The sequence below is a fragment of the Terrapene carolina genome, unplaced genomic scaffold (assembly GCF_002925995.2).
Source record: "Terrapene carolina triunguis isolate 2854851 unplaced genomic scaffold, T_m_triunguis-2.0 Scaffold58, whole genome shotgun sequence".
In the NCBI taxonomy this organism is placed as follows: domain Eukaryota; kingdom Metazoa; phylum Chordata; order Testudines; family Emydidae; genus Terrapene; species Terrapene triunguis.
In genome coordinates, this window is record NW_020664409.1 from 21,419,167 (window position 1) to 21,439,537 (window position 20,371).

Sequence of the window (20,371 nt, forward strand, 5' to 3'; positions counted from 1 at the left end):
ACCATAGGTAAGTGAAAGCAATGAATAGAAAGCTCCGAGAAGAGGTCAGCTGCTTGTTACTAAAATTAACTTAAATTCTGACATCATCTGAAATTTAGAAGAATTTGCAAACCCATAAGAATTAAACAAACATCTGGCAAACCACAGAAGTTTGAGGATTTGCCATGATACCCTGTTAATGTGTGGTTTCAGAGTAGCAGCCGTGTTAGTCTGTATCCGCAAAAAGAACAGGAGTACTTGTGGCACCTTAGAGACTAACAAATTTATTAGAGCATAAGCTTTCGTGGGCTACAACCCACTTCTTCGGATGCATATGGTTTTCTCTTCCCCTCTCCTGCCCCACCCATTGTTCTAATTAAGTCTAAAAACCCCCTGGCTTCAGTTGCAGTTAAGAATGCTCAGTACCACACAGGAGGTACTCAGCACTTCATTGGGGGGTCTACTCCTGCTCCTATTGAACTCCAAAAAGATAAAGGATGGGATACGGAACACATCCACAATGTTAATAGGGAGAAACTAACTTGAAGAGTGAAAGCCAGATTCTGCTACCCTTCCTTCCACTCAGTAGCACCTTACTCAGGAAGCAGGCCCATTGGAATCAATAGGACTATCTCTGAAATAAAGTGCCACTACATGTGACTAACGGTGGCAGAATCTGTCTTAATTCAAGACACCCCTATGAACAGTAGTTAGTTTTATATCTTATTAGCTGCACAAGCCATTTCAAGATTTGTAAAGCAACAGTGTTAAGATAAAATGATTAAAAGAAATCCTTATCAGTGATGAAACTGGCATCTCATTATCTGAACCAAAATGAACACTAAGTTTCCATTCCACCATTCGTGCTTTTTGCATTCATTCAATGCACTCTTTGCATTCATTCAATAGGAACAGTGAATCAAACTGGTTAATTTCACTTTCATTCACTGTCATTTTTCTGATTCTCTTTTCCTAAGGCAATACTGTTTGTTTTCAGCACCAAATGGATGTTTATATTTTAAAGAGGGATTTCACTGAAATGTTTGTAAAATCATGAAAACAGTTCTGTTCTTAAGTTTTAACTTTTAAAATGTTGGGCCTAGAACTATTTGGCTGGGTGTCTTCATAATATGTAATAGCTGAAAGTAAATAATCTTAAGGAAACTGTCTCTTGTTATTTTGGTAATCATCTGATTTATCTATCCAAAGCACGACCTACTTTCAGCAGCTATTACATATTATTTAGAAAAAAATTAATCCTAGATCTCAATTCCACTAGTGGATGATATTGTCTCAGAACAGAGTATAGTGTCCTTAATATTTATTAGGACAACACAAACACTTTCTTCCAAAACATAACATGGAATGTTTACTCAAAAATAAGCTATTCCCCCTTCCCCACATATAGAAAAGTAGAAATGCTGCTATAGCTCTTACTTGCTTGAGATCAGAATCTGTTCCATTTGGCGTGCAAATCTACTGTGCCTTCTCTTTATCAATCTAGGAGCTTAGGTGATCTTTGTCACTATAATTACCAAACACTGCTCAGATATTAAAATAATAATTAAAAATATATGGAAATATACCTATCTCATAGAACTGAAAGGTCACCAAGTCCAGCCTGCTGCCTTCACTAGCAGGACCAAGTACTGATTTGGTCCCAGATCCCTAAGTGGCCCCCTCAGGGATTGAAATAACCTTGGATTTAGCAAGCCAATGCTCAAACCACTGAGCTATCACTCCCCATGATAAAAACAGAAAGATTTTTTTTCCTTCCTGACCTGTCAGAGAAATAAAAAAGCATACACATTTATCAATTTATTTATTGGTTTGCTTGTTCATGTTTGTGAGCCAGAGTCTCTACTGCTTTTCACCTTGTGTAGTCATTTTCCCTCATGCAAAGTGAATGTAAAAGTGTTACTGTAATACAGTGGCTGCCACTTGAGCCCCCTCTTGTGGGAATAGATCACCATGTGGCACTCTGCCTCTGCTTTGCCCCTCCTCACTGGGCACCAAAAATCTACCTCACTCTCCCTTTCTATTAGAGGTCAATAGAAATGCCTGCATTCTCCACCATATGTGATACAGCAGGGCTTCTCGTCATCTTAACAAGCACTCACTGCCATGCCCAATCTCCTTTAAAGTAAGTTGTTGTCCAAACATAACATCAAAACATAAGAGAGAAAAAAAAAAAAAAACAGTTCCTCAGCTCACCCTTTGTCCTTGGGTTTTGTAATCTCCCATCCCAGAGCTCTCTGGTAAGACTGCTTCTTCCAGGTTCCCATTCCCAGCCAGCTTCCCTTCTCAGCCAGCTCTCATCCAATCAGCTCTGTTCCCCCTTCTGGAACCCTGGCCCCAGTGTTACCTCCCCATGCATCTGGCTCCTTGTTCCAGGGACCCACCACCAGATTAGCTTCACTCCTCTGTGGTTCCTCTCCCCAAGTACATTCTGCTCCAATCACTCTTTTTCCTACGCTCTGACAAGCCTTTATAGTCTCACATGTAGCACTCTCCCTTTTAATTGGTTCAATTGGGGCCACCTGCTCTGTCACAGGGAAGCTGGGCTTAATCCAGTCACAGTGACCAACTGTCCTCTGACAGCTGCCAATCAGAATGGTAGCATTTTACCCCTCCCCCGTTTGCACAGGTGTAAATCCCGCATCACAATGTGCGAGGCAGTAGAGAATCAGACCCTCTGTGTGAGAGAGAACAAATTAATTAGCAGAAGTTAATTTGGAAAAAAATAGTTCTAAAGATGAGGTCCATAGTAATTTTTAACTATTGCAGGGTTGAGAACAAAATTCAGGTGTAAAGAAAATAGCTTTTAAACATGTCTTCTCCTTCCCTCAGGAGTTTCTGTAACATTAATCACCATAGCATTTTGAAGATAGTACTTAGTGTACCTGACATGACACCCACTCTAGGCCTCACCCATGATACTTAATGCTGACAGACCAGCATCTTATACCAAATCAAAATTCACTAAAGATTTTTTTAGCGTGTTCTTCAGAGATTACCTGTAGTTTCACATAACTAGCTTAGATGATTAGAACATAAAGAACGTACCAGAAAGTACAGGATATGCAAGACACTTTGAGTTACAGAGTGCTCAGAATGCTACAGGTCACTCAGAAACAGATGGTGAAACATCTAATAGAAAATGTGAACCCCCCCAGCTCCACCAAGCCTTTCTTTGAACACAATTCTTCCACAAATCAAAAGCAGACTATACATACATACTGACATATTTCATGTTCCACAGTAACCACGCGTCTTTAATCCTGCACTAAGGAGTTCTTCAGTCTCCTTCTGCAATCAAAATGTTACCAATGATGTCAATTCTCAGCCTCATCAAAACCTCCCTTTCTACTATCTTCGTATGACACAGAGACAAGTTACACAGTGGAAAAGCAGATATATCGAACACTAAAAGTATGTGTGACACTATCAAGTATAAGGGGAAATGATTTTATTACAAACAGAAAAAAACATGTATACAGCTGTTTAACCCTAACTTATTCTTTTCTTACTGTGTGCTACCCAGAAGAAAGTCACTAAGGGCTAAAACTTGTTCCCAGCCCCCAGCCTGAATAAATAGCCTGCACACTAATATCAAGGGTCTGATGCAACAGAACATATACTCTACAGCCAGTAGTATAGCCTTAAGAAAATAGCAGATAAGCAAGTATAGCGATCTTTTTACAGTGTAACTAAATGATGAATATACTTAATCATAGCTCTCTTGGCTCCTCCTATAAACCTTCTCCTGCAATGGGATGCAAGGATCCCCAGCAGTGCTATACTCCATCATATGTAGGTTTGGTGTGAATAGGTTCGGCGTGAAAAAGAAGGTTCTGAATGTATTGGAAGGGCAGGAAATGTAGAGTGGCCCTCTCCACATTTCCTATCCTTCCAATACATTCAGAACCTTACTTTTTCATGTGAAGAAGAGAGTGGGTTTTGTTCCCAGTGGCATTTGGGCTATTTTGTCCTTCCTCTTTAGGGCCACATTAAAGACCCTTTAGTCATTCTTACTCATGCAGTTGTCCTATGGAAAGTCCTTTTCTCCAACAATACCATTTACAAAGGTTATGGGAAAAGCTTCCAAGTCAACTGAAAATACAATAAAAACAAACAACAAGGGTTGTCAGAGTTACTAGGGTTAAACCAGGATGAATTTGGCACAATTGCCCCTTTTCACCTTTTATTTACACCAATCTAAGTCAGGACTCCTTTACTGAAGTCAGTGGAGTTCTGGGAGATCCAGTTGGATCTATGGAATTTATGGATCACTTATAGGTAGCAGTGTTATGTTTTTGGTGTATCAGATTAATCCTGAAACATGTAAGTCCAACCTGGCGTGGGGAATGTATTGAGTGTAATAAGCATTTTAAAAGCTCTGTATGTTCAAGATGATTTTTCAAGTTTAGGAAGGTTTGTTTGTTTCTGCAAAAAAGTGAATACAATTACACATTATATTATGCATCCAGAGAAGGCTGGCACATAATATTACATTACATGTATTTTTAAAGATATCTTATTTTGTTAAGAATAAGTTTGTTAACAACAAACTAACAGACAGGGTGTTACTACTTACCCTGTGTCTTTTTTGCAACGTAGAGGTAGCTGGAAGCAGTTGCTGCTTATATTTGGAAGCTTAGTTTGAACATTTACCTTGAACCTGTGGTCTTTTGAGAAAATGCAGCTTAGTAACTGAGTAGCTTTGTTACAAGCATATTGTTTAATTGTCCGAATGAAAATGTATTTCAGGATTATTTTAGTGTAGAATTTGTTTTTATTAAAGCACAGTGATGAGTTACTTGCTCTTCTCACACACATGGGTTATTTGGAAAAAAAATGCTGGAAGGTAAGATTTCAATTATTTTGGTTGAGGCATCACAAGGCTGAGATGAGCATCCTCTGAAGCCTTCTTTTAATAGTTCTAGTGGACAAAACATGGGAAGTCTATGTTTAGTAGCCTGTTACATTCATATTGAGAAAGACTTGGTGTAATGTGTATTCAGTAAAGGGGAAGTTGGAAGTCGGGGGAAGGAAAAAGAAGTACAAAGAAGACCACATGAACAGCAAAATAAGAATGAGGGCATAGAACTTTGAGAAAATTAATTTACAGCTAGTAACAAAGAAAGTGGAAACTGAAACCTTATAAAATATATTATGGAATCATCCATATATATGAATCCTTCTTTGGAAAAAAATCTACCTGCTTCTGTGACTGCTTGAATTTTGATGGACTCTGATTGTGCTCTGTTATACAATATTTCGAACTCCCCCTCCATGCCGCTCTTTTCCCCCCTACTTTACCAGAGTATAGCGTTTCAGATAAATATAACAAGTGCAATTAATATTCCTATCACTTATGAGATTATCATCATGGGATTATCCAAAAATTGCAGTACATGTACCACTGGTGAAATGAATTGGTGGAACATCAAGCTCATCTATCAACAATTTTTTAAGAAGGTGGCGTATGAATCAATAGAGTTTGCGAGCCGCTGCTCTAGAGCAAGGGTACATATCAAGTAGCCTTAATTTAGCCCTCGACTATGCAGGCTTGCACTCCGTTGAACCATGCTGTATAACCAACTGTGGTAGAAATTTTGTCTAGATGTAATCAGGGCAGTGCTAATAAGGGAAGGGCCACAGCCAGGTGGCTTGTTCAGACTTTTGATGACACTTGACAATATGACCTTCCTTAGCAGGACAGCCAGCAGAGGATAGCAGGGCACCACTGGTGTGAAAGTGGGTGTGAATTCAGTCCAATATATTCCCAAATTGCAGTATGCACATTAGAGGGAATTATGCCATGTACACATGATTTACAAAGAAAAGAAAGTCATAAGAAATGCAAAAAACTGAGGATTTGGGGCAGACTTGTTTTTGCCAAGAAGACCATATGTGAGCATTTATAAATTGTTCTAATCTGCCAGCTTTTTCATTTAGTATTAGCAATCAGTAAGTGATTTGACATAGATTTAGGGCAAATGGACATGGATGAAAAGCAATATTTAAAAGGAGGACAATACATAGTTGGGTTGCTCCAACAGATTATTAGGCAACTCAAAACTGACATTATTGGACATGAACCACATTACACTAAGATATTTTTCACAGAAAGTAGTTGTCATTAAGAAGTCAGCATTTTCCAGCAGTAACCTCACAATAATATGTATGCCTCCTTCTGTTTAGGAGAGGAGATCACTAAGGCAATATACTCATTATGACCATTGGGCAGCAAAACTCTTTAGGGCAGGGAACATCTCTTCTATGATTCATGAAGTGCTACATATACTTGTGGAGCTAAATAATTATTAGTAAGATTAGTAAATAAATATTAATAAATTAATCAATCTACTCAAATTAATCAAAGACTCTGAAGCCCATCTATTGAGGTAAATGGCAGTAGATTAACTGTTTTCAGCATCAACTGGATTAGGGTCCCTAATTTTTTTAATAAAATAAAAAAAGTAATATGCAGGTAATCTGTAAAAGAAATAATTTAAGAGCACTGGATTGAGTTAAAGACAGGCAGAAAAATAGATAGGTAATAGGCTTGGTACATCATTCTTTGCACTCCCTGAACTCCCATTGAATTTGTTGGAAGGTTTGAGTATGTAAAGGGCATATAACAGGTCCCATTCATAATACTTAACATTTATATAGTGCTTTATATCTTCAGTGCAGTAGACAAACAATTGCAATAGCAGTGTTCAAAAATACAAAGTATTCCCAGTGTAAGTTACACTAGAGCAAAAAAAAGTTAGCTGCTTTATATCAACACTGACGATTGTGGGGAGCAAACTAACATGGTGGTGATGAAAACAGTGAGAATGAAAAGATAAAAACCCAAGTACTCTTGTTGTATCTAACAGATAGGCAGTTAGAACAGTCTGCTATATGCATTTATTAAATGTATTATTATGCATTTATTAAATTGCTCTGCATTACTTTAGGAATTTGCCCCTCAGGTCCTCCCCGGTGACAGGACATCCACACACTCACATTCCATCTGGGATTCTACTATTTCAAATAATGGACAAACTGAATATCTTTGTCCATTGCCAACATATCACATTACAATAGTTCTCTGCTTTGTTACACCACACTTTAAAAATACAAACAAACAAAAACCGCACTGCATTTTAGCCCCTATTTTTGTCTGGATCCAGATAGTTTTCAGAAGGAAATTAAAATCACAAATCTATCACTAGTTGCACATTTTAAATCAGAAACATTCCTTCTGATTACACAACTTCCTGCTAAGCGCAACAGAAATTTAGTGTGAGCAGCAAACTCAAACAATACTATTCCCCTGAGACTAAAATTTCTACAGTATTGAGTGAGGTTTAGAAAATGACCCAAACAGTACCAACTTTTCCTACTGTTGTTTTGAATTTATACATACAGAAACAATATAAGCCTTCAACATGCCATATTTATAGTAACTCATTCAGATTTTTTAATTACTAATAAAGATAGATAGTTTAACACACTTGTGCTGTGCAAATTTATATTTTAAAATCTTATCTGGTTATGTTAAATAAGCATATTTGTATACATACAGCAAAACTAGGTATGTTTAATATGATGCAAAGATAAAAATAACCCAGTGGTGGTGAAACGGAAAGTAAAAGGAAGATAGTTAAGCACAATTTAATCACACGCTCAAAATACTCTCCTTTTTCAGATCTAAGTACTTCTGCTGTATATCTTATACCTCTTTCCACCCGCAGCTCCCTGTGTGAGAACTACACACACACTGTCCCACAGAAAGATATAAAAATTAAAACAGTAAAACCACAAGACTATTAAACTCCCTTACCCTCTGGGCTCGCTGGGCTGCTCTTGCTGCTCAGTGCTACAGACACATGTGTAAACAGAATTTCCTGCATCCTTTTCTGATCTGCACAGTACTGGGGTCTCCGCCAACAGGATTATTTCCAGCATTAAGGCCACTCCACACTAACTTGAAAAAGATTCCAATTGGTCAGGCTGTATCAAAACCAATACTACAACTTTTTAATATAAATCAGTTACCCTCAAATATATATATAAATACTTGACTTATTGTCATCAACTAAACACTTTTCTCAGTATTTCTTATGTCCTTTCTGAACTGCATATTCTGGCCTGATTCTGCAAAGATTTATGCATGTGCTTAATTTTATGCACTATTGACTTCAATGGGACTGCTCACAGTGCACAAGTCTTTTCAGGATTGTGTTCTATGAATGAAACCCTGCCACTTCTGTGTGTGTGGGGGGCACATTTTGGGTGCTACTGTAATATATATAATACTGATGGCTGCAGAACATCATTAACAAAAAGTCCTGTGATACCTTAAATTATTAGAGATGTGAGAAACTAAATCTATTGTGAAGCTCACAAGGTGTGAGCAAACTAACAAAAATAAAAATACAGACCCTGAAAGAAAAGGGTCATTTCTTTAGCACTGAATATCTTTTACACCAGACACACAACAAATTGCTGGTGCAATAAAGAAATAAATGTTTCTTCAGTGGAATATAAAAGAATGCAGTTTTGTAATATTGGTGTTACACATGTAGGACAAGATTGTAACACTTCAGCTACTGCCTATAATAGGCAGAAGCGCTGCATGCCACCATTGTGGGACCTCCTAGAATCACTGGGTCAGATGCCCTCTACTGATGTCATTGAAATCAGTGGCGCTCTGACAAATTACACCATCTAAGGATCTGGCCCATTGAGTCTACTTCAGTCATTATGCCTCTATACAGTAGTGTAACCCAGAGCAATCCCCTTTTGGAAAGGTGCATCTGTTGATATCTAACAATAGCAACTCCTCCCCAAAACGTTCCCCTTCCCTCTCCCCACCTGTTTTGGACAAATTGATGTCAATAGGAGAGCTACATCCAGAACAGAACACAGCCAAGATTTCAGACTTATGATTTTTGGGTACACCCTCTAGAAACACCTCAAAGAAACCTGATCTTCAGAGGGCAGCCGCTTGGCACTTTCTGAATATTAGTTCCCATCAAGGTGTCTCAAGTTGGGCACTCCAAAGAATTAAGGAACCCCAAAAATCACTAGTAACTTTTGAAAACATTTGCCAGGAGAAATGATATACTACCAGTTTTTATGCATAGAAAAATCTGACAAATCACATAATTTTAGTGAAGTGTCCATCCCCGTCCCCTCCCCCCGCCTCCCAGGACTTGCCTAGAGTTTAGATCTTAATATTTAAGGAAGTCAATCTCTTTTTTTAAACATATAAATCACATCACATTAGGTTTCTTTATACACTATATTGCATCCCCTGGAGAATATTCAGAGTTCTGGTTTACAGTAAAGAAAAGCTAAGCTAATCACATACCTCTGTCAGATGAAAACATACCCGGAGACAGGATTTTCTTAATTGTGCTGCTACTTCTTACACCCTCTCAGCTCCCTCCAGTCACCACAAACACCCATCTCCCCTCTCCCCCGCCCCCAGCCTTCACTCTGTACACTGCCAATTTCCACTATTTAACATTAATTTGTTTGTAAAAATCTGAAGGTATGTACAGCGCATTAAGCACACTACATGGTATTTCCTTGCTTCTGTTGTAACTCATCTTCCATGCCAGCACTCCTGCTATCCCGCACCCACAGCACACACACATACACTTCTTATCCAGCCAAAAAAATTATAGATTTTCCCTCCACACCTTGTTTACCAAGAGCCCGATCTCACAGACCTTACTCAGGCAGAATTCCTATTGATTTCTACAGAAATTCAATATACCGTATTACCTTTATTCAAGAAAAAGATAACAGATGACTTGATCACTTAAACAGTTATAAATACCTACATGAGGAGAAGATTACTGATATTTGGGGGCTCTTTAATCTCACAAACAAAGACGCATCAAGATCTCATGGCTGGAAGTAAAAGCTGGACAAATTCAGACTAGAAATAAGGTGCAAATTTTCAAGTAAGAACAACTAACCATTGGAATAATTTACCTGGGCATATGGTGGATTCTCTGTCACTTGAAGTCTTTAAATCAATAAAAATAACAACAATAGCTCTTATTATAGTGCTTTTCATAAGTAGATCTCAAAGTGGCTCATTATCCCTATTTATAGATGGGGAAACTGAGGCACAGAAGTGATTTGAGTTTCCCCGAGCAGGCCAGTGCCAGAGCTGGGATAAAACCCAGGCCTCCTGATTCCCAGTCCAGTGCTCGATCGCTAGGTCACATTGCCTCACAGCTCACAATTCCTGATACAAATCTAGATTGGTCACCATCCTAAGAGATATGCTTCCACTCAACCAGAAGTTATGGACTTAATGCAGGATTCACTGGGTGAAGGTCCATGGCTCGCATCATGCTGGCAGTCAGATTAGATGATCGTGATGGTCCCTTCTGGCCCTAAAAATATACTATTGAAGTACTGACTGATTCACTTTGATGGGAGTCCTGCCTAAGGGTCTAATCCTGCAAACACTTATGCATGGGAATAGTTCAACTGAATTCAGTGATCAATAACTAAGTAAGGTTTTTAAGATTAAGATTTAGGATTAATTCTAGGATTGTGAACTCTTCAAGGCAAGCCACTAATACTAGTTCTCTGTGATGCCAGGCATAACCATGGTGTTGCATTAATAAATAATTGTAACCCTTCTGCCAGGTGAAGCCAGCAGCAACAAGTATCTAGGGGTTCCTTTTCAACAATACAACGCAAAACCGGCTCAAGCGCCCACCCAGTGACCGGGGACAATTACACACCACTCCCTGGGTGCCTCTAAGAGGCAATACTTCCCCTCTCGCAAGCACAGAGTCTGAGTCTAGCAAAAACTTTTAATAAAATGAGGGAATTAACTCAGCATTAATTTGAGAAAACACCACAACTAGGGCTCATAAACACAAACCATGAGCAAAGGACCCACCTCAAGTAAGTTGGGCAGTGTGCTTTTCCCCTCAGGGTCTTAAGTCCAGCAACCCAAAAATCCCTTTAACATGCCTGCCCCTTCTCTGTACCCGCAGAGTTCACCTCCCACCCTGTGTGAAAGGCAGGAGCAGGGTTAAGAGGTTCAGTTCTGCTGCCCTCAGTTCACACAACAATGATAGCAACCCTTTATTACTCCTGCCCCAATAACAAGGAGACTGGGGATCCAACACCAGCCACAAGTGATCATTTGGGCAAGCAATCCCATCATGCTGAGCACCTAGGCAGGGTGGGTGTGTCCATGTAAACAAGATCAACTTCTGAAGTCTTTTTCCACAGCTCACCACTAGATGTCAGGGGAGAGCTCATCCAGACTCTGCTTACAAATAATGAAAAGATGTGGCAAGTGTGTTGCCTTTAGAATTTTTATAAGGAGTCAGGAGAATAGTAAGGCAGCTATTTTTGTTTGTACTTGACAATATACATTCAGGTGCCCCATGTTCAGACTGATTTGGGGACTTTTATTTGGTCTGAAGTTTACAACTGATTGTGACAATTGTGAAACATTTGACAACACCTAACACATAAAGTGCACTTTGATAAAAACGGTTAATTTGTCTTTCCAGAAAATCCGGGTACTTGGTACTTCTGTAGTAAGTCAAATAATTATATACTCACCACAAGAACAAGGTTAAGAATTATTTTTTTAAGTAAGTAATTCATACAAAGAATATTTGCTTAGAAGAGGTATGTGTAACATTGATCGTTTGGACCACATGCTTTGACTGATAAAAATGGACCATTGCTTCCCTGGCTAATGTCATATGAACTCCCTTCAATTCTAGTACATTTGATTCTTGGATGTATGTCAAATTATTCCTCCCTATAACCCTCAGGGCAAATCATGCTAGTCAATCCATAGAGGAGTATTAACAGGATGTGAAAAACAAAACTCTGAAGCCCTCAATGCTGAGATCCAGTCCCAGGGCGTTACAAAGGAAAAGAGTTGATCCACCCAAAGATTATTAAAGCCAGTGAAAAGAATTATTTAATGTGTCTCGGAGGAGCAAACTAGGTCACATCTTTCTCATAACAACAGAAGTCAACATCCACTGTATTGATGTAATTTCTGTAGCAGTCTCAAGTACTGAATTAAATTACATTAAAGCCCATTCCATTCAAAAGAAACCAAAGCCATACAGTTCAAGCACAGGGCATAATAAACCAGAGTATACATTTTACTAGCTAAATTAGAAAAACATATAGCATGGCTTTAAGCCCCAACATTGTAACCTTTTGGAAAATCCTTATAAAATAGTTTCCCAAGGTCAGAATAAAATCTTTTTCAGCAAAAATAACTACTCTAATTCCTTTTCATGATGATTCTTGGGTACTGCGGCCTGTTTGTAATCTCACAGTGGTTTTATAGTGATAATTCCTTTCAGAGGTTACTCCTGATTTAACAGCAGTTTAACTGACATCAGAATTCAGATCAATACCTTTCAATATCTACTTGACAGAAGAATTCAAAATCAGTGCTTATAAGCAATTGAAAAGCTTCCCACTGGATAGTAATGTAATTTTTTTTCTAGGATCCTTGTTTTCCATGAAAAAGAGTCAAATTATCCATAAGAGAAACATTTTAATGTCTTTTAACAAAATCTGTTTTTTTTTACCCTAACTCATTTATAATACTCATTCCCTTCAGCAATTTCAAAAGGAAACATTTGCTAGTAGTACAGTTCCATTGGATCTGGACAAAGGTCCTCTGAGTGAATGGTCCTAGCTTCTGGTGCATCCCAGGTATCCAAAGATAAAGTTATGGGATATTCATGAGGCTCCTTGTAAACTCCCCTTGGGTTTTTTGGAATAGGGGATGATCCAGGCCAGAGTATTGATCCAAAAAAGAACTTCCCATGATTAGTTCAAGGATGTTCAGATCCAGGAATTTGTTTTGACTCATTGTGGTTGTCCCCCTACACAATGTTTAAATTTGGATTTGAGCTTCCTCAAGATTAAAGACTGCTAACTTTCAGCAGCCCCAAAGGGCTATTACAACAGCTAGGTATGGCCAGGGCAAAATAACACGTCCCCCCTCATCCCAAGCACACTGGATGGAGAAGGAATCATTTTGTTGGCACAGTGGCATCTCTGATGATCCCAGTAAGAAAGAGAGATCCTCCTGTCTCTGGCTAGGCTGCACTCCGGTCACCTTTGCACAAGTAAAAGGGACCAGAGCTGTGCAACATAGTATCAGATCTGCAGCATTTTGCACACACTTTGAATACATTTTACTACAGAGCGCAAGGCAGTGAAGAATCAGACCCAGTGCATAGATTAGGCAGTTTGAACCAACAGGAAATAAAATGGTTCTTCGTATTCCATATTTCAATGTTGCACTGATTAAGAACCAGCAAGATTGTGATGGTGACAAAAAAAGCCATTATCATTTCAATAGGAGAATAAAAAACAGGGGTTTTTTTGGATGGGCAGCACACTTCTCTCTCACTTGTTAACACAAACAATAATAGTGTAGCCTATCTACTGTAGTTTCTAAAACTCAACAGGGTGAATAAGAATGGAGAGACTGAAGCCTCCTCTCTGATTTGCCTAACTTTGTGTGGCTTTGGACCCAGTTTAAACCCTAATATTATTTTAACATTTTTCTTTTATATGACATGGGTTTTTTCAGCCAAAAAATAAAAGAGAAACAACCAGCCAAAAAAAACCCAAAAAAACAAAACAAAAAAAACCCCTTGCCTATGACTTATTCCTAAAGGGACTCTAATATCTCTAACAAGTTCTCAGGGATTAAAAGTTTTAAGCAGGCTATGATGAGTTATGTGAATAAATATGGCAGGATTTACATATATAAATAATGGTGTTTATTCATGTAATTCTTCCTCTCTTACTTGGGTTTAAATGCAGTTTTAAATAAAATTTATGCCTGACAATTATTAATTTTAAGTGTACTCTGAACATACCTCAAATATCTTGAGTTAATGTGAAACAATTCTTAGCCCATTGCAATCAAAACAATGCACTACAGAGAACAGCCCTTGATACTGTCCTGAACACTCTGAGTTTGATACTTTACTGCCTGTCTTCTTCTGTAGCCATTTTCACCTGTGTAATCAGCACACACAGATGTAAATGGTTACACAAGAAAAAAGGCAGTAGAGAATCAAACCCTTTATGAGGAAAATTTGGCATCCTACATTTGTACTCACTTAGGGTATGTCTACACTGCAATGTAAGCCCAGGGTTAGGGGCACTTGAGTCAGCTGTCCTGTGTTAGGAAACCATAGGATTGAGCATCTACATTTTATTTTAACCCTATGTTAAGGCTTTTTTAGCCCATGCTAGAACCTAGGGCTCTGGTGTCTATACTGCAGTGCGCAAACCTGAGTCAAAGTAGCCATATCCAGAGTCCCTAATGCACTCACCCTGAAATGTGTCCACTTTAGCCCTAGGACCGTGATGCCTGACAGTGGGAAAACTTTATTGCCCATCCTAGACATTATCAGGAAGCAGCCCACTTTGCAAAAGGCTTAAGTGGGTTGCTCTCCATTGCAAACCCATGAGGATCTCTGACAATGTGCTTGCAGATTGGTGATCAGAAGAGAAGAGGTTAATGCTGTCCTGAGCTGCTGTTATTTGAAAAGGTGGGGTGGCTTCCATTTTCAATAGAGTGGATTGCAGATTGTTAGGATAGAAAGGACTAAGGACATTGTCCCATAGAATTGTGGGATACTTCTGGCTGACTCCTGGGACCCGAGTAGGGTTGCCAACTTTCTAATTGCACAAAACCCAAAACCCCTACCCTGCCCCTTCTCTGAGCCTCCCTCCCTCCGTTGTTTGCTCTCCCCCACCCTCACTCGCTTTCACTGGGCTGGGGCAGGGGGTTGGGGTGCCGGAGGGGGTGAGGGCTCCAGGGTGGGTCCAGAAATGGGAAGTTCAGGGTGCAGGAGGGGTCTCTGGGCTGGGGTAGGGTTGCCAACTTTCTATTTGCAGAAAACCAAATACCCTTGCCTGTCCCCCTAACCCTTCTCCAAGGCCACATCCCCCACTCACTCCATCCCCCCCTCCCCCATCTCTCGCTCTCCCCCACACTTGCTCACTCGCTCATTTTCACCGGGCTGGGGCAGGAGTATGAGAGGGGGTGAGGGCTCCAGCTGCAGGTGCAGCTGGAGAGGGGTTTGGGGTGCAGGAGAGGGCTCTGGACTGAGGCAGAGGCTTGGGGTGCACGGGCAGGGTGAGGGCTCCATCTGGTGGTGTGGGCTCTGGGGTGGGACTGGGGATGAGGAGTTTAGGGTGCAGGAGGGGGCTCTGGGCTGGGGCCGAGGGGTTTGGAGTGTGGGAGGGGGCTCAGGGATGGGGCAGGGGTTACGATGCAGGAGGAGGTATGGGGTCTGGGAGGGAGTTAGGGTGCAGGAGGGGGTGACAACTGGGGGTGGGGGTGCGGGCTCTTGCCAGGTGGTGCTTACATCAGGCAGCTCCTGCTCAGCTGTGCAGTGGGGCTAAAGCAGGCTCCCTGCCCTGGCTCTGCGCTGCCCCCCACAGGTGCCAACCCCTCAGCTCCCATTTGCCGTGGTTCCCGGCCAATGAGAGCTGCGGAGCTGGCACTCGGGGCGGGCCCAGTGCGCAGAGCCTCCCTTGCCCGTGTCCAGGGGCCATAGGACCATGTCACCGCTTCCGGGAGCTGTGCAGAGCCAGGGCAGGCAGGGAGCCTGCTTTAGCCCCACTGCTGTGTCGACGACCAGATTTTTAACAGCCCGGTCAGCAGTGCTGACTGGAGCTGCCAGGGTCCCCTTTTCAACCGGGCGTTCCAGTCAAAAAGCAGATGCTTGGCAACTCTAGACCTGAGTCAAGTGGGGTTATGTCTACACTGCAAAGCAATAGAGCTCAGACCTGGGTCCTGGCTTAACTCAAGCTCAGACCCTCCAGCCCTGCAGGATCCAGGGACCCTGGGTTAGTACAATGGCAGTGTAGATGCAAGGGGGGGCTTAAGAATGGGCTTACATTGCAGTGTGGACATACATTTAAGGGCCCCTGTTTATACTGCCAGTATTGTTTAAGTGTCCCTAGTATAAATGTGAATCAGGTCCTGACTGCTGGGTATAATACTTACTATCATTAATAGTTCTATTTACTCATCCAAAAAGGGACTGTTGATGGTAGTAAGCTCTATGCTATGTACTAAGACAAGACAGTTTGTTTTAGAAAAGAAAGTAGAATTTTACCATTTTAATTAAATCTCTTCATTGCCTATTCAAGAAGCAGTGCTAACATATATACACCATGTTTTTAAAATGACAGGAAATAAATAAAGCTGGTCCCAAGCTGCAAAGTTCTATTTAGTGCTATTATAATGTTATTTGAATAGCACTATTGATGTGCATGACCCTTCACGGAGAAGTAAAAAAGGTCTTCACCCTTAACATTTTCAGTTTATTCAGGCCCCGTCCTGTAGTCCCTTACACAGGTGAGTAGTCCTCACTCACCCCATAGAAACACATGCAAGTGTAATACATTAAAATCATCCTGGGAGGTGAATAAAAAGCACATAGAATGGGATGATGCATCTAGCACTTTACATGGACAAGAGACCATAGGGGGAAAAATGTATGCACCAAATTAATTTTAATTTAAGTCAATGCAAGTCTGGTGACTGCAGCGAAATCAGAATTCAGCACAATTTTACTGTTTTAAAAATAAAAACAAAAGAAGTGTTCTAAATTCTTGAAATGGAATCGATATTTTATTGCTTGCTGTAAAGAATCCATTGAAGCTAAGAATAATTGTTCAAGACCAGAAAATGATTTCATTTTAACCTGTAGTTTAAATCTTTTCAATGTTTAAATGCAAGAGGTAGTCCACAGCTGTAAGTAATTTCTATTTCAAAAGTTATAAGACTGTGGTGGTAAGTGAAATACTAGTATCTATTGGAAATGAACCAGCAAGAACTGGAGGTTAATTTGATATGCATTACTGTATTCAAGAAGTTCACATCATGTGTGGTAAAGCATCTGAAGTAATGTTAAGTTTAAAAAAAATTAAAAAATCAAGTTTTCCTCCTGATTTTTTATTCTTACCATTGCATAACTTGGAGCTTTACACTCTTTTTCATGGTTAGTGATTAAAAAAATAAAAGAAGCAGCTGAGCATTGAGGCTTGAAAATGGTTTTTTTTATTCAAATATCCAGCAAATATAGTGACACAGAACTTGCACAAGTATTCTAACACAATAGCATGTAAACTCAAAGTCCTGTTTCAGGGATCCATTGTACAGATGACAGACCCTCAGCTAGTGTCAATTGTTATAGCTCCAATGAAGTTAACTGACTTCTACAAACTGGGTGCACAGGAATCCAAGATTGGGCCTTAAATATTAAATTCTTACCAGCAATTTCTACAAATTATCTTCAATGACTTGGGGAAATTCTCCTTGAAATTTATTTTTCAAGAAGAATGAAATTTTGATTTCAAGGGTTAGCACTCTCTCCATTGAAAATTAATGGATGCATCTCTTGAAATTGGATGATGCATATTATATGTTATTCATATATTTTTCAATACTACTATATAGTCCAATAGTTCTTATTCAGGCAAAAATGCAACTGATTTCCCATTTTATTATTGTCCTTACATATAAACAATACAGTTTATAACATAGGCCCCAATTCTGCAAATATTTATGCACATGAGTAATTTTATGCATGCACTTAGTTGGACTATTCCCATAAATAAAGCAGTACATGATTGCAGAATTAGAGTCATAGTGTGCATATGGAAGTAAATCAGAGTCAAATTTTCCATGAGAAGCCAACCCTATTATTTGAACTGTCCCTGTTTTTCTTCCCAGGTGTTTCCTGGTCAGTTGATTGCCTCTACATCAGATAGAATTTGCCCATGTTGTTGGAGAGAAATTACTGTCTCCAGAAAATTCCATGTGAAATTCAGATATATTCTAAGAATTTTAAAACAAGAATTAGAAGAAAATTGAAGAAATCAAACAGATCTATCCCCCCCATTGACAGTCATATCAATTACCACATAGAACCCACCACAATTTGACTCTAAGCATATACTGTTTGATGTGAAGTGGTGATGGTGTAGTCCCTTAAAAAACAACACTAACAAAACAAATTTCCCCTTGTTACAGATTGTCGTTTCCATAGCTTCCTCATGCCCTAAGACCTCAGGGGTCCAATAAATTCCAGTTCGGAATGCATGGAGAAAAGAAGGAAAGGAGGAATAATTTCTGAAATACATACCAGCCAGAGCTATTGTCAAGGCATACTTTAAAGATCTTTCCTGATCTGCAAACCACAAAAAGATTATATTTTACAATCACAAATATATGGAGCAATCACTGCATGGAGAAACTAAGCAAATTCTGTACTTACAAGTTAAATGCACCCACACAAAATTAGGAGTATCTGGCTTCCTGAGTTTACAATAGATAAAGATAGAGTAATTTAATTTCACATTGTAATCTCTTTACCAATTCCATTCTTGTGCTCTTTTATGAAGCGCAGTTTAGTTTTTGATTTTCTTTTTACACTTTCAGCAGGCTGAGATTTGGCCAGTGCACCACACTAGGGGAGATACCAGTGGACTTTGTACCCATTACCAAAGCCCTTTTTAGGATACAGCTTACTTCTGCATGGTCAGCCAGCTCTGCAGGCCAGTGCCTTGGGGTGTATGAGATGGAATCATGGAACTTTGCACAGATCAAAAAGACTGAAATGGAACGTTTTGACCTTATCAAAACACTTTAAAAAATCTTTCTTTCAAAATTTATTTGAAATTGACTTGTTTCCATGAAATGTTTTGCTTTCAAGGAATTAGCATTGTCCAGTGAAAAAATGTTCTGTGCAAAATTTTCCAACCAGCTCCAAATCCAACCTTTCCTCTCTCAACCCACAGCTAGACCTCTTGCTATAGTGGTAAGTGACCAACCCTGCTTCCATTTGGAGGTTGACTCCAGGCCCCAAATCACCACCCTTTCCCACTTCTTTTCCCATATGATCCATCTCCTTTCAGTGGTTTTCTGTCTTATAGGTTCAGTTGATTTCTTGTCCTCAACTTCATATGCTATATAATCTCCCTTCCTACCCCATAACTCTGGTCTTTGCTCCTGCCCCCTTACATTGTACACACACAAACCTCTGTCTGACTTCTCTGTTCATCTCCTTCTCCAACTCTCTTCTTAAAACTTTATTTTGTGCAGCCTTGTGCTTGGAAGTCTCCCATTTCATGCCAACAAACACAGACTCTCCTCCTTCATTTCATTCCTTCATATCTACTGTGATAAGAAATTTTTCCTATCTTGTTTTCTTCACCAATATTCTTTTCAACTGTTCCTTCATTTGAACTCACGTCTTACATCTAGCCCTGATCTTGAAAATATTTACACATGTGCTTGCTCAACTTTAAGCATTCAAGTAATTCAATTGACTTCAACAGGACCACTTACATAGTTAAGGTTAAGCACATGCTTAAATCTTTGCATTATTTGGGCCTTTCTTTGTCTTGTTTCTCCTCAGTTTTGATCCTGCATTAATTCTGCCCTCAAAACTCTTATTGACTTCAGTGGGAGTTTTGGGTAATCAAGAAGTGAAGGATTTGGCCCTTTGATTGTTAGCTCTTTAGTATAGAGAGCAGATCTATGTTTTGTAAAGCACCATACACTATTACAAGTTACAGTCGTTTCATTTAAATAAATATTTCACCACTCTTCAAATTGGTTGAACACTGTCTATATGAAAAAAATGTGGCATATACTAGTCTTAGAATCATTGAAATGTAAAGCTGGAAGGGACCATGAGAGGTAAGGATGACTATTGGATGAAGTCAGGGGGTCCAGAGTTCACAGATTTCCCATTGGTTCAGAATATCTATTGGCAGCCCTGGAGTTGCATGATTTAATGCTAACTGCTCCAAAGACTAAGAGATCATCTTTGAGACAGACATATTTCCCCCGCCCTGGAATTTTCATGTGACAGACACATATTTACCACATACATTAGTATTAAGTTTCTGTATATCTGTGTCTGCTCCCAGCCTACTGCCATCCAAGTTATCAAGTTGTCCTATTGAGGTTAACTGGTCAAAGTATTTTAAACCACTTATGGTTTTAGTTATGCTTTCAGTCAAAAATAATAAGTGTAATGTTAAGTTGTATAAATGATGACCATATTAGCTCACACGTCAAAAGATAAAAAATACATTTTTGTATGACTGTAGACATTTGGAATAAAAATCAATTTTACAGTCAGGCCTGGTTAATCCAAATAAGTCTGCAGAGTACTTAATTTTATATGAAAAATAAAATCAGATGAACAAGCTGATGTTTGTTGAGATATGTTATGGAACCTGCTACAAACTGAATCTTGGAGATATTGAAATATCTTAAGCCAACTGCAGTTCACCAGGGATGAATCTGGCCCATTAA

The 20,371-nt window shown here is 39.5% G+C and overlaps 1 protein-coding gene across 1 annotated transcript in view; it reads right to left on the reverse strand.

Moving 5' to 3' along the window:
- Positions 1-7,848, reverse strand: part of CCDC102B (coiled-coil domain containing 102B) — a 347,381-nt gene extending 339,533 nt beyond the window's left edge. The window contains exon 1 of the mRNA XM_024198764.1: positions 7,820-7,848. The gene's annotated coding sequence lies outside the window, so the exon portion shown is untranslated. The remainder of the gene's footprint in view (positions 1-7,819) is intronic.
- Positions 7,849-20,371: the final 12,523 nt, after the last annotated feature.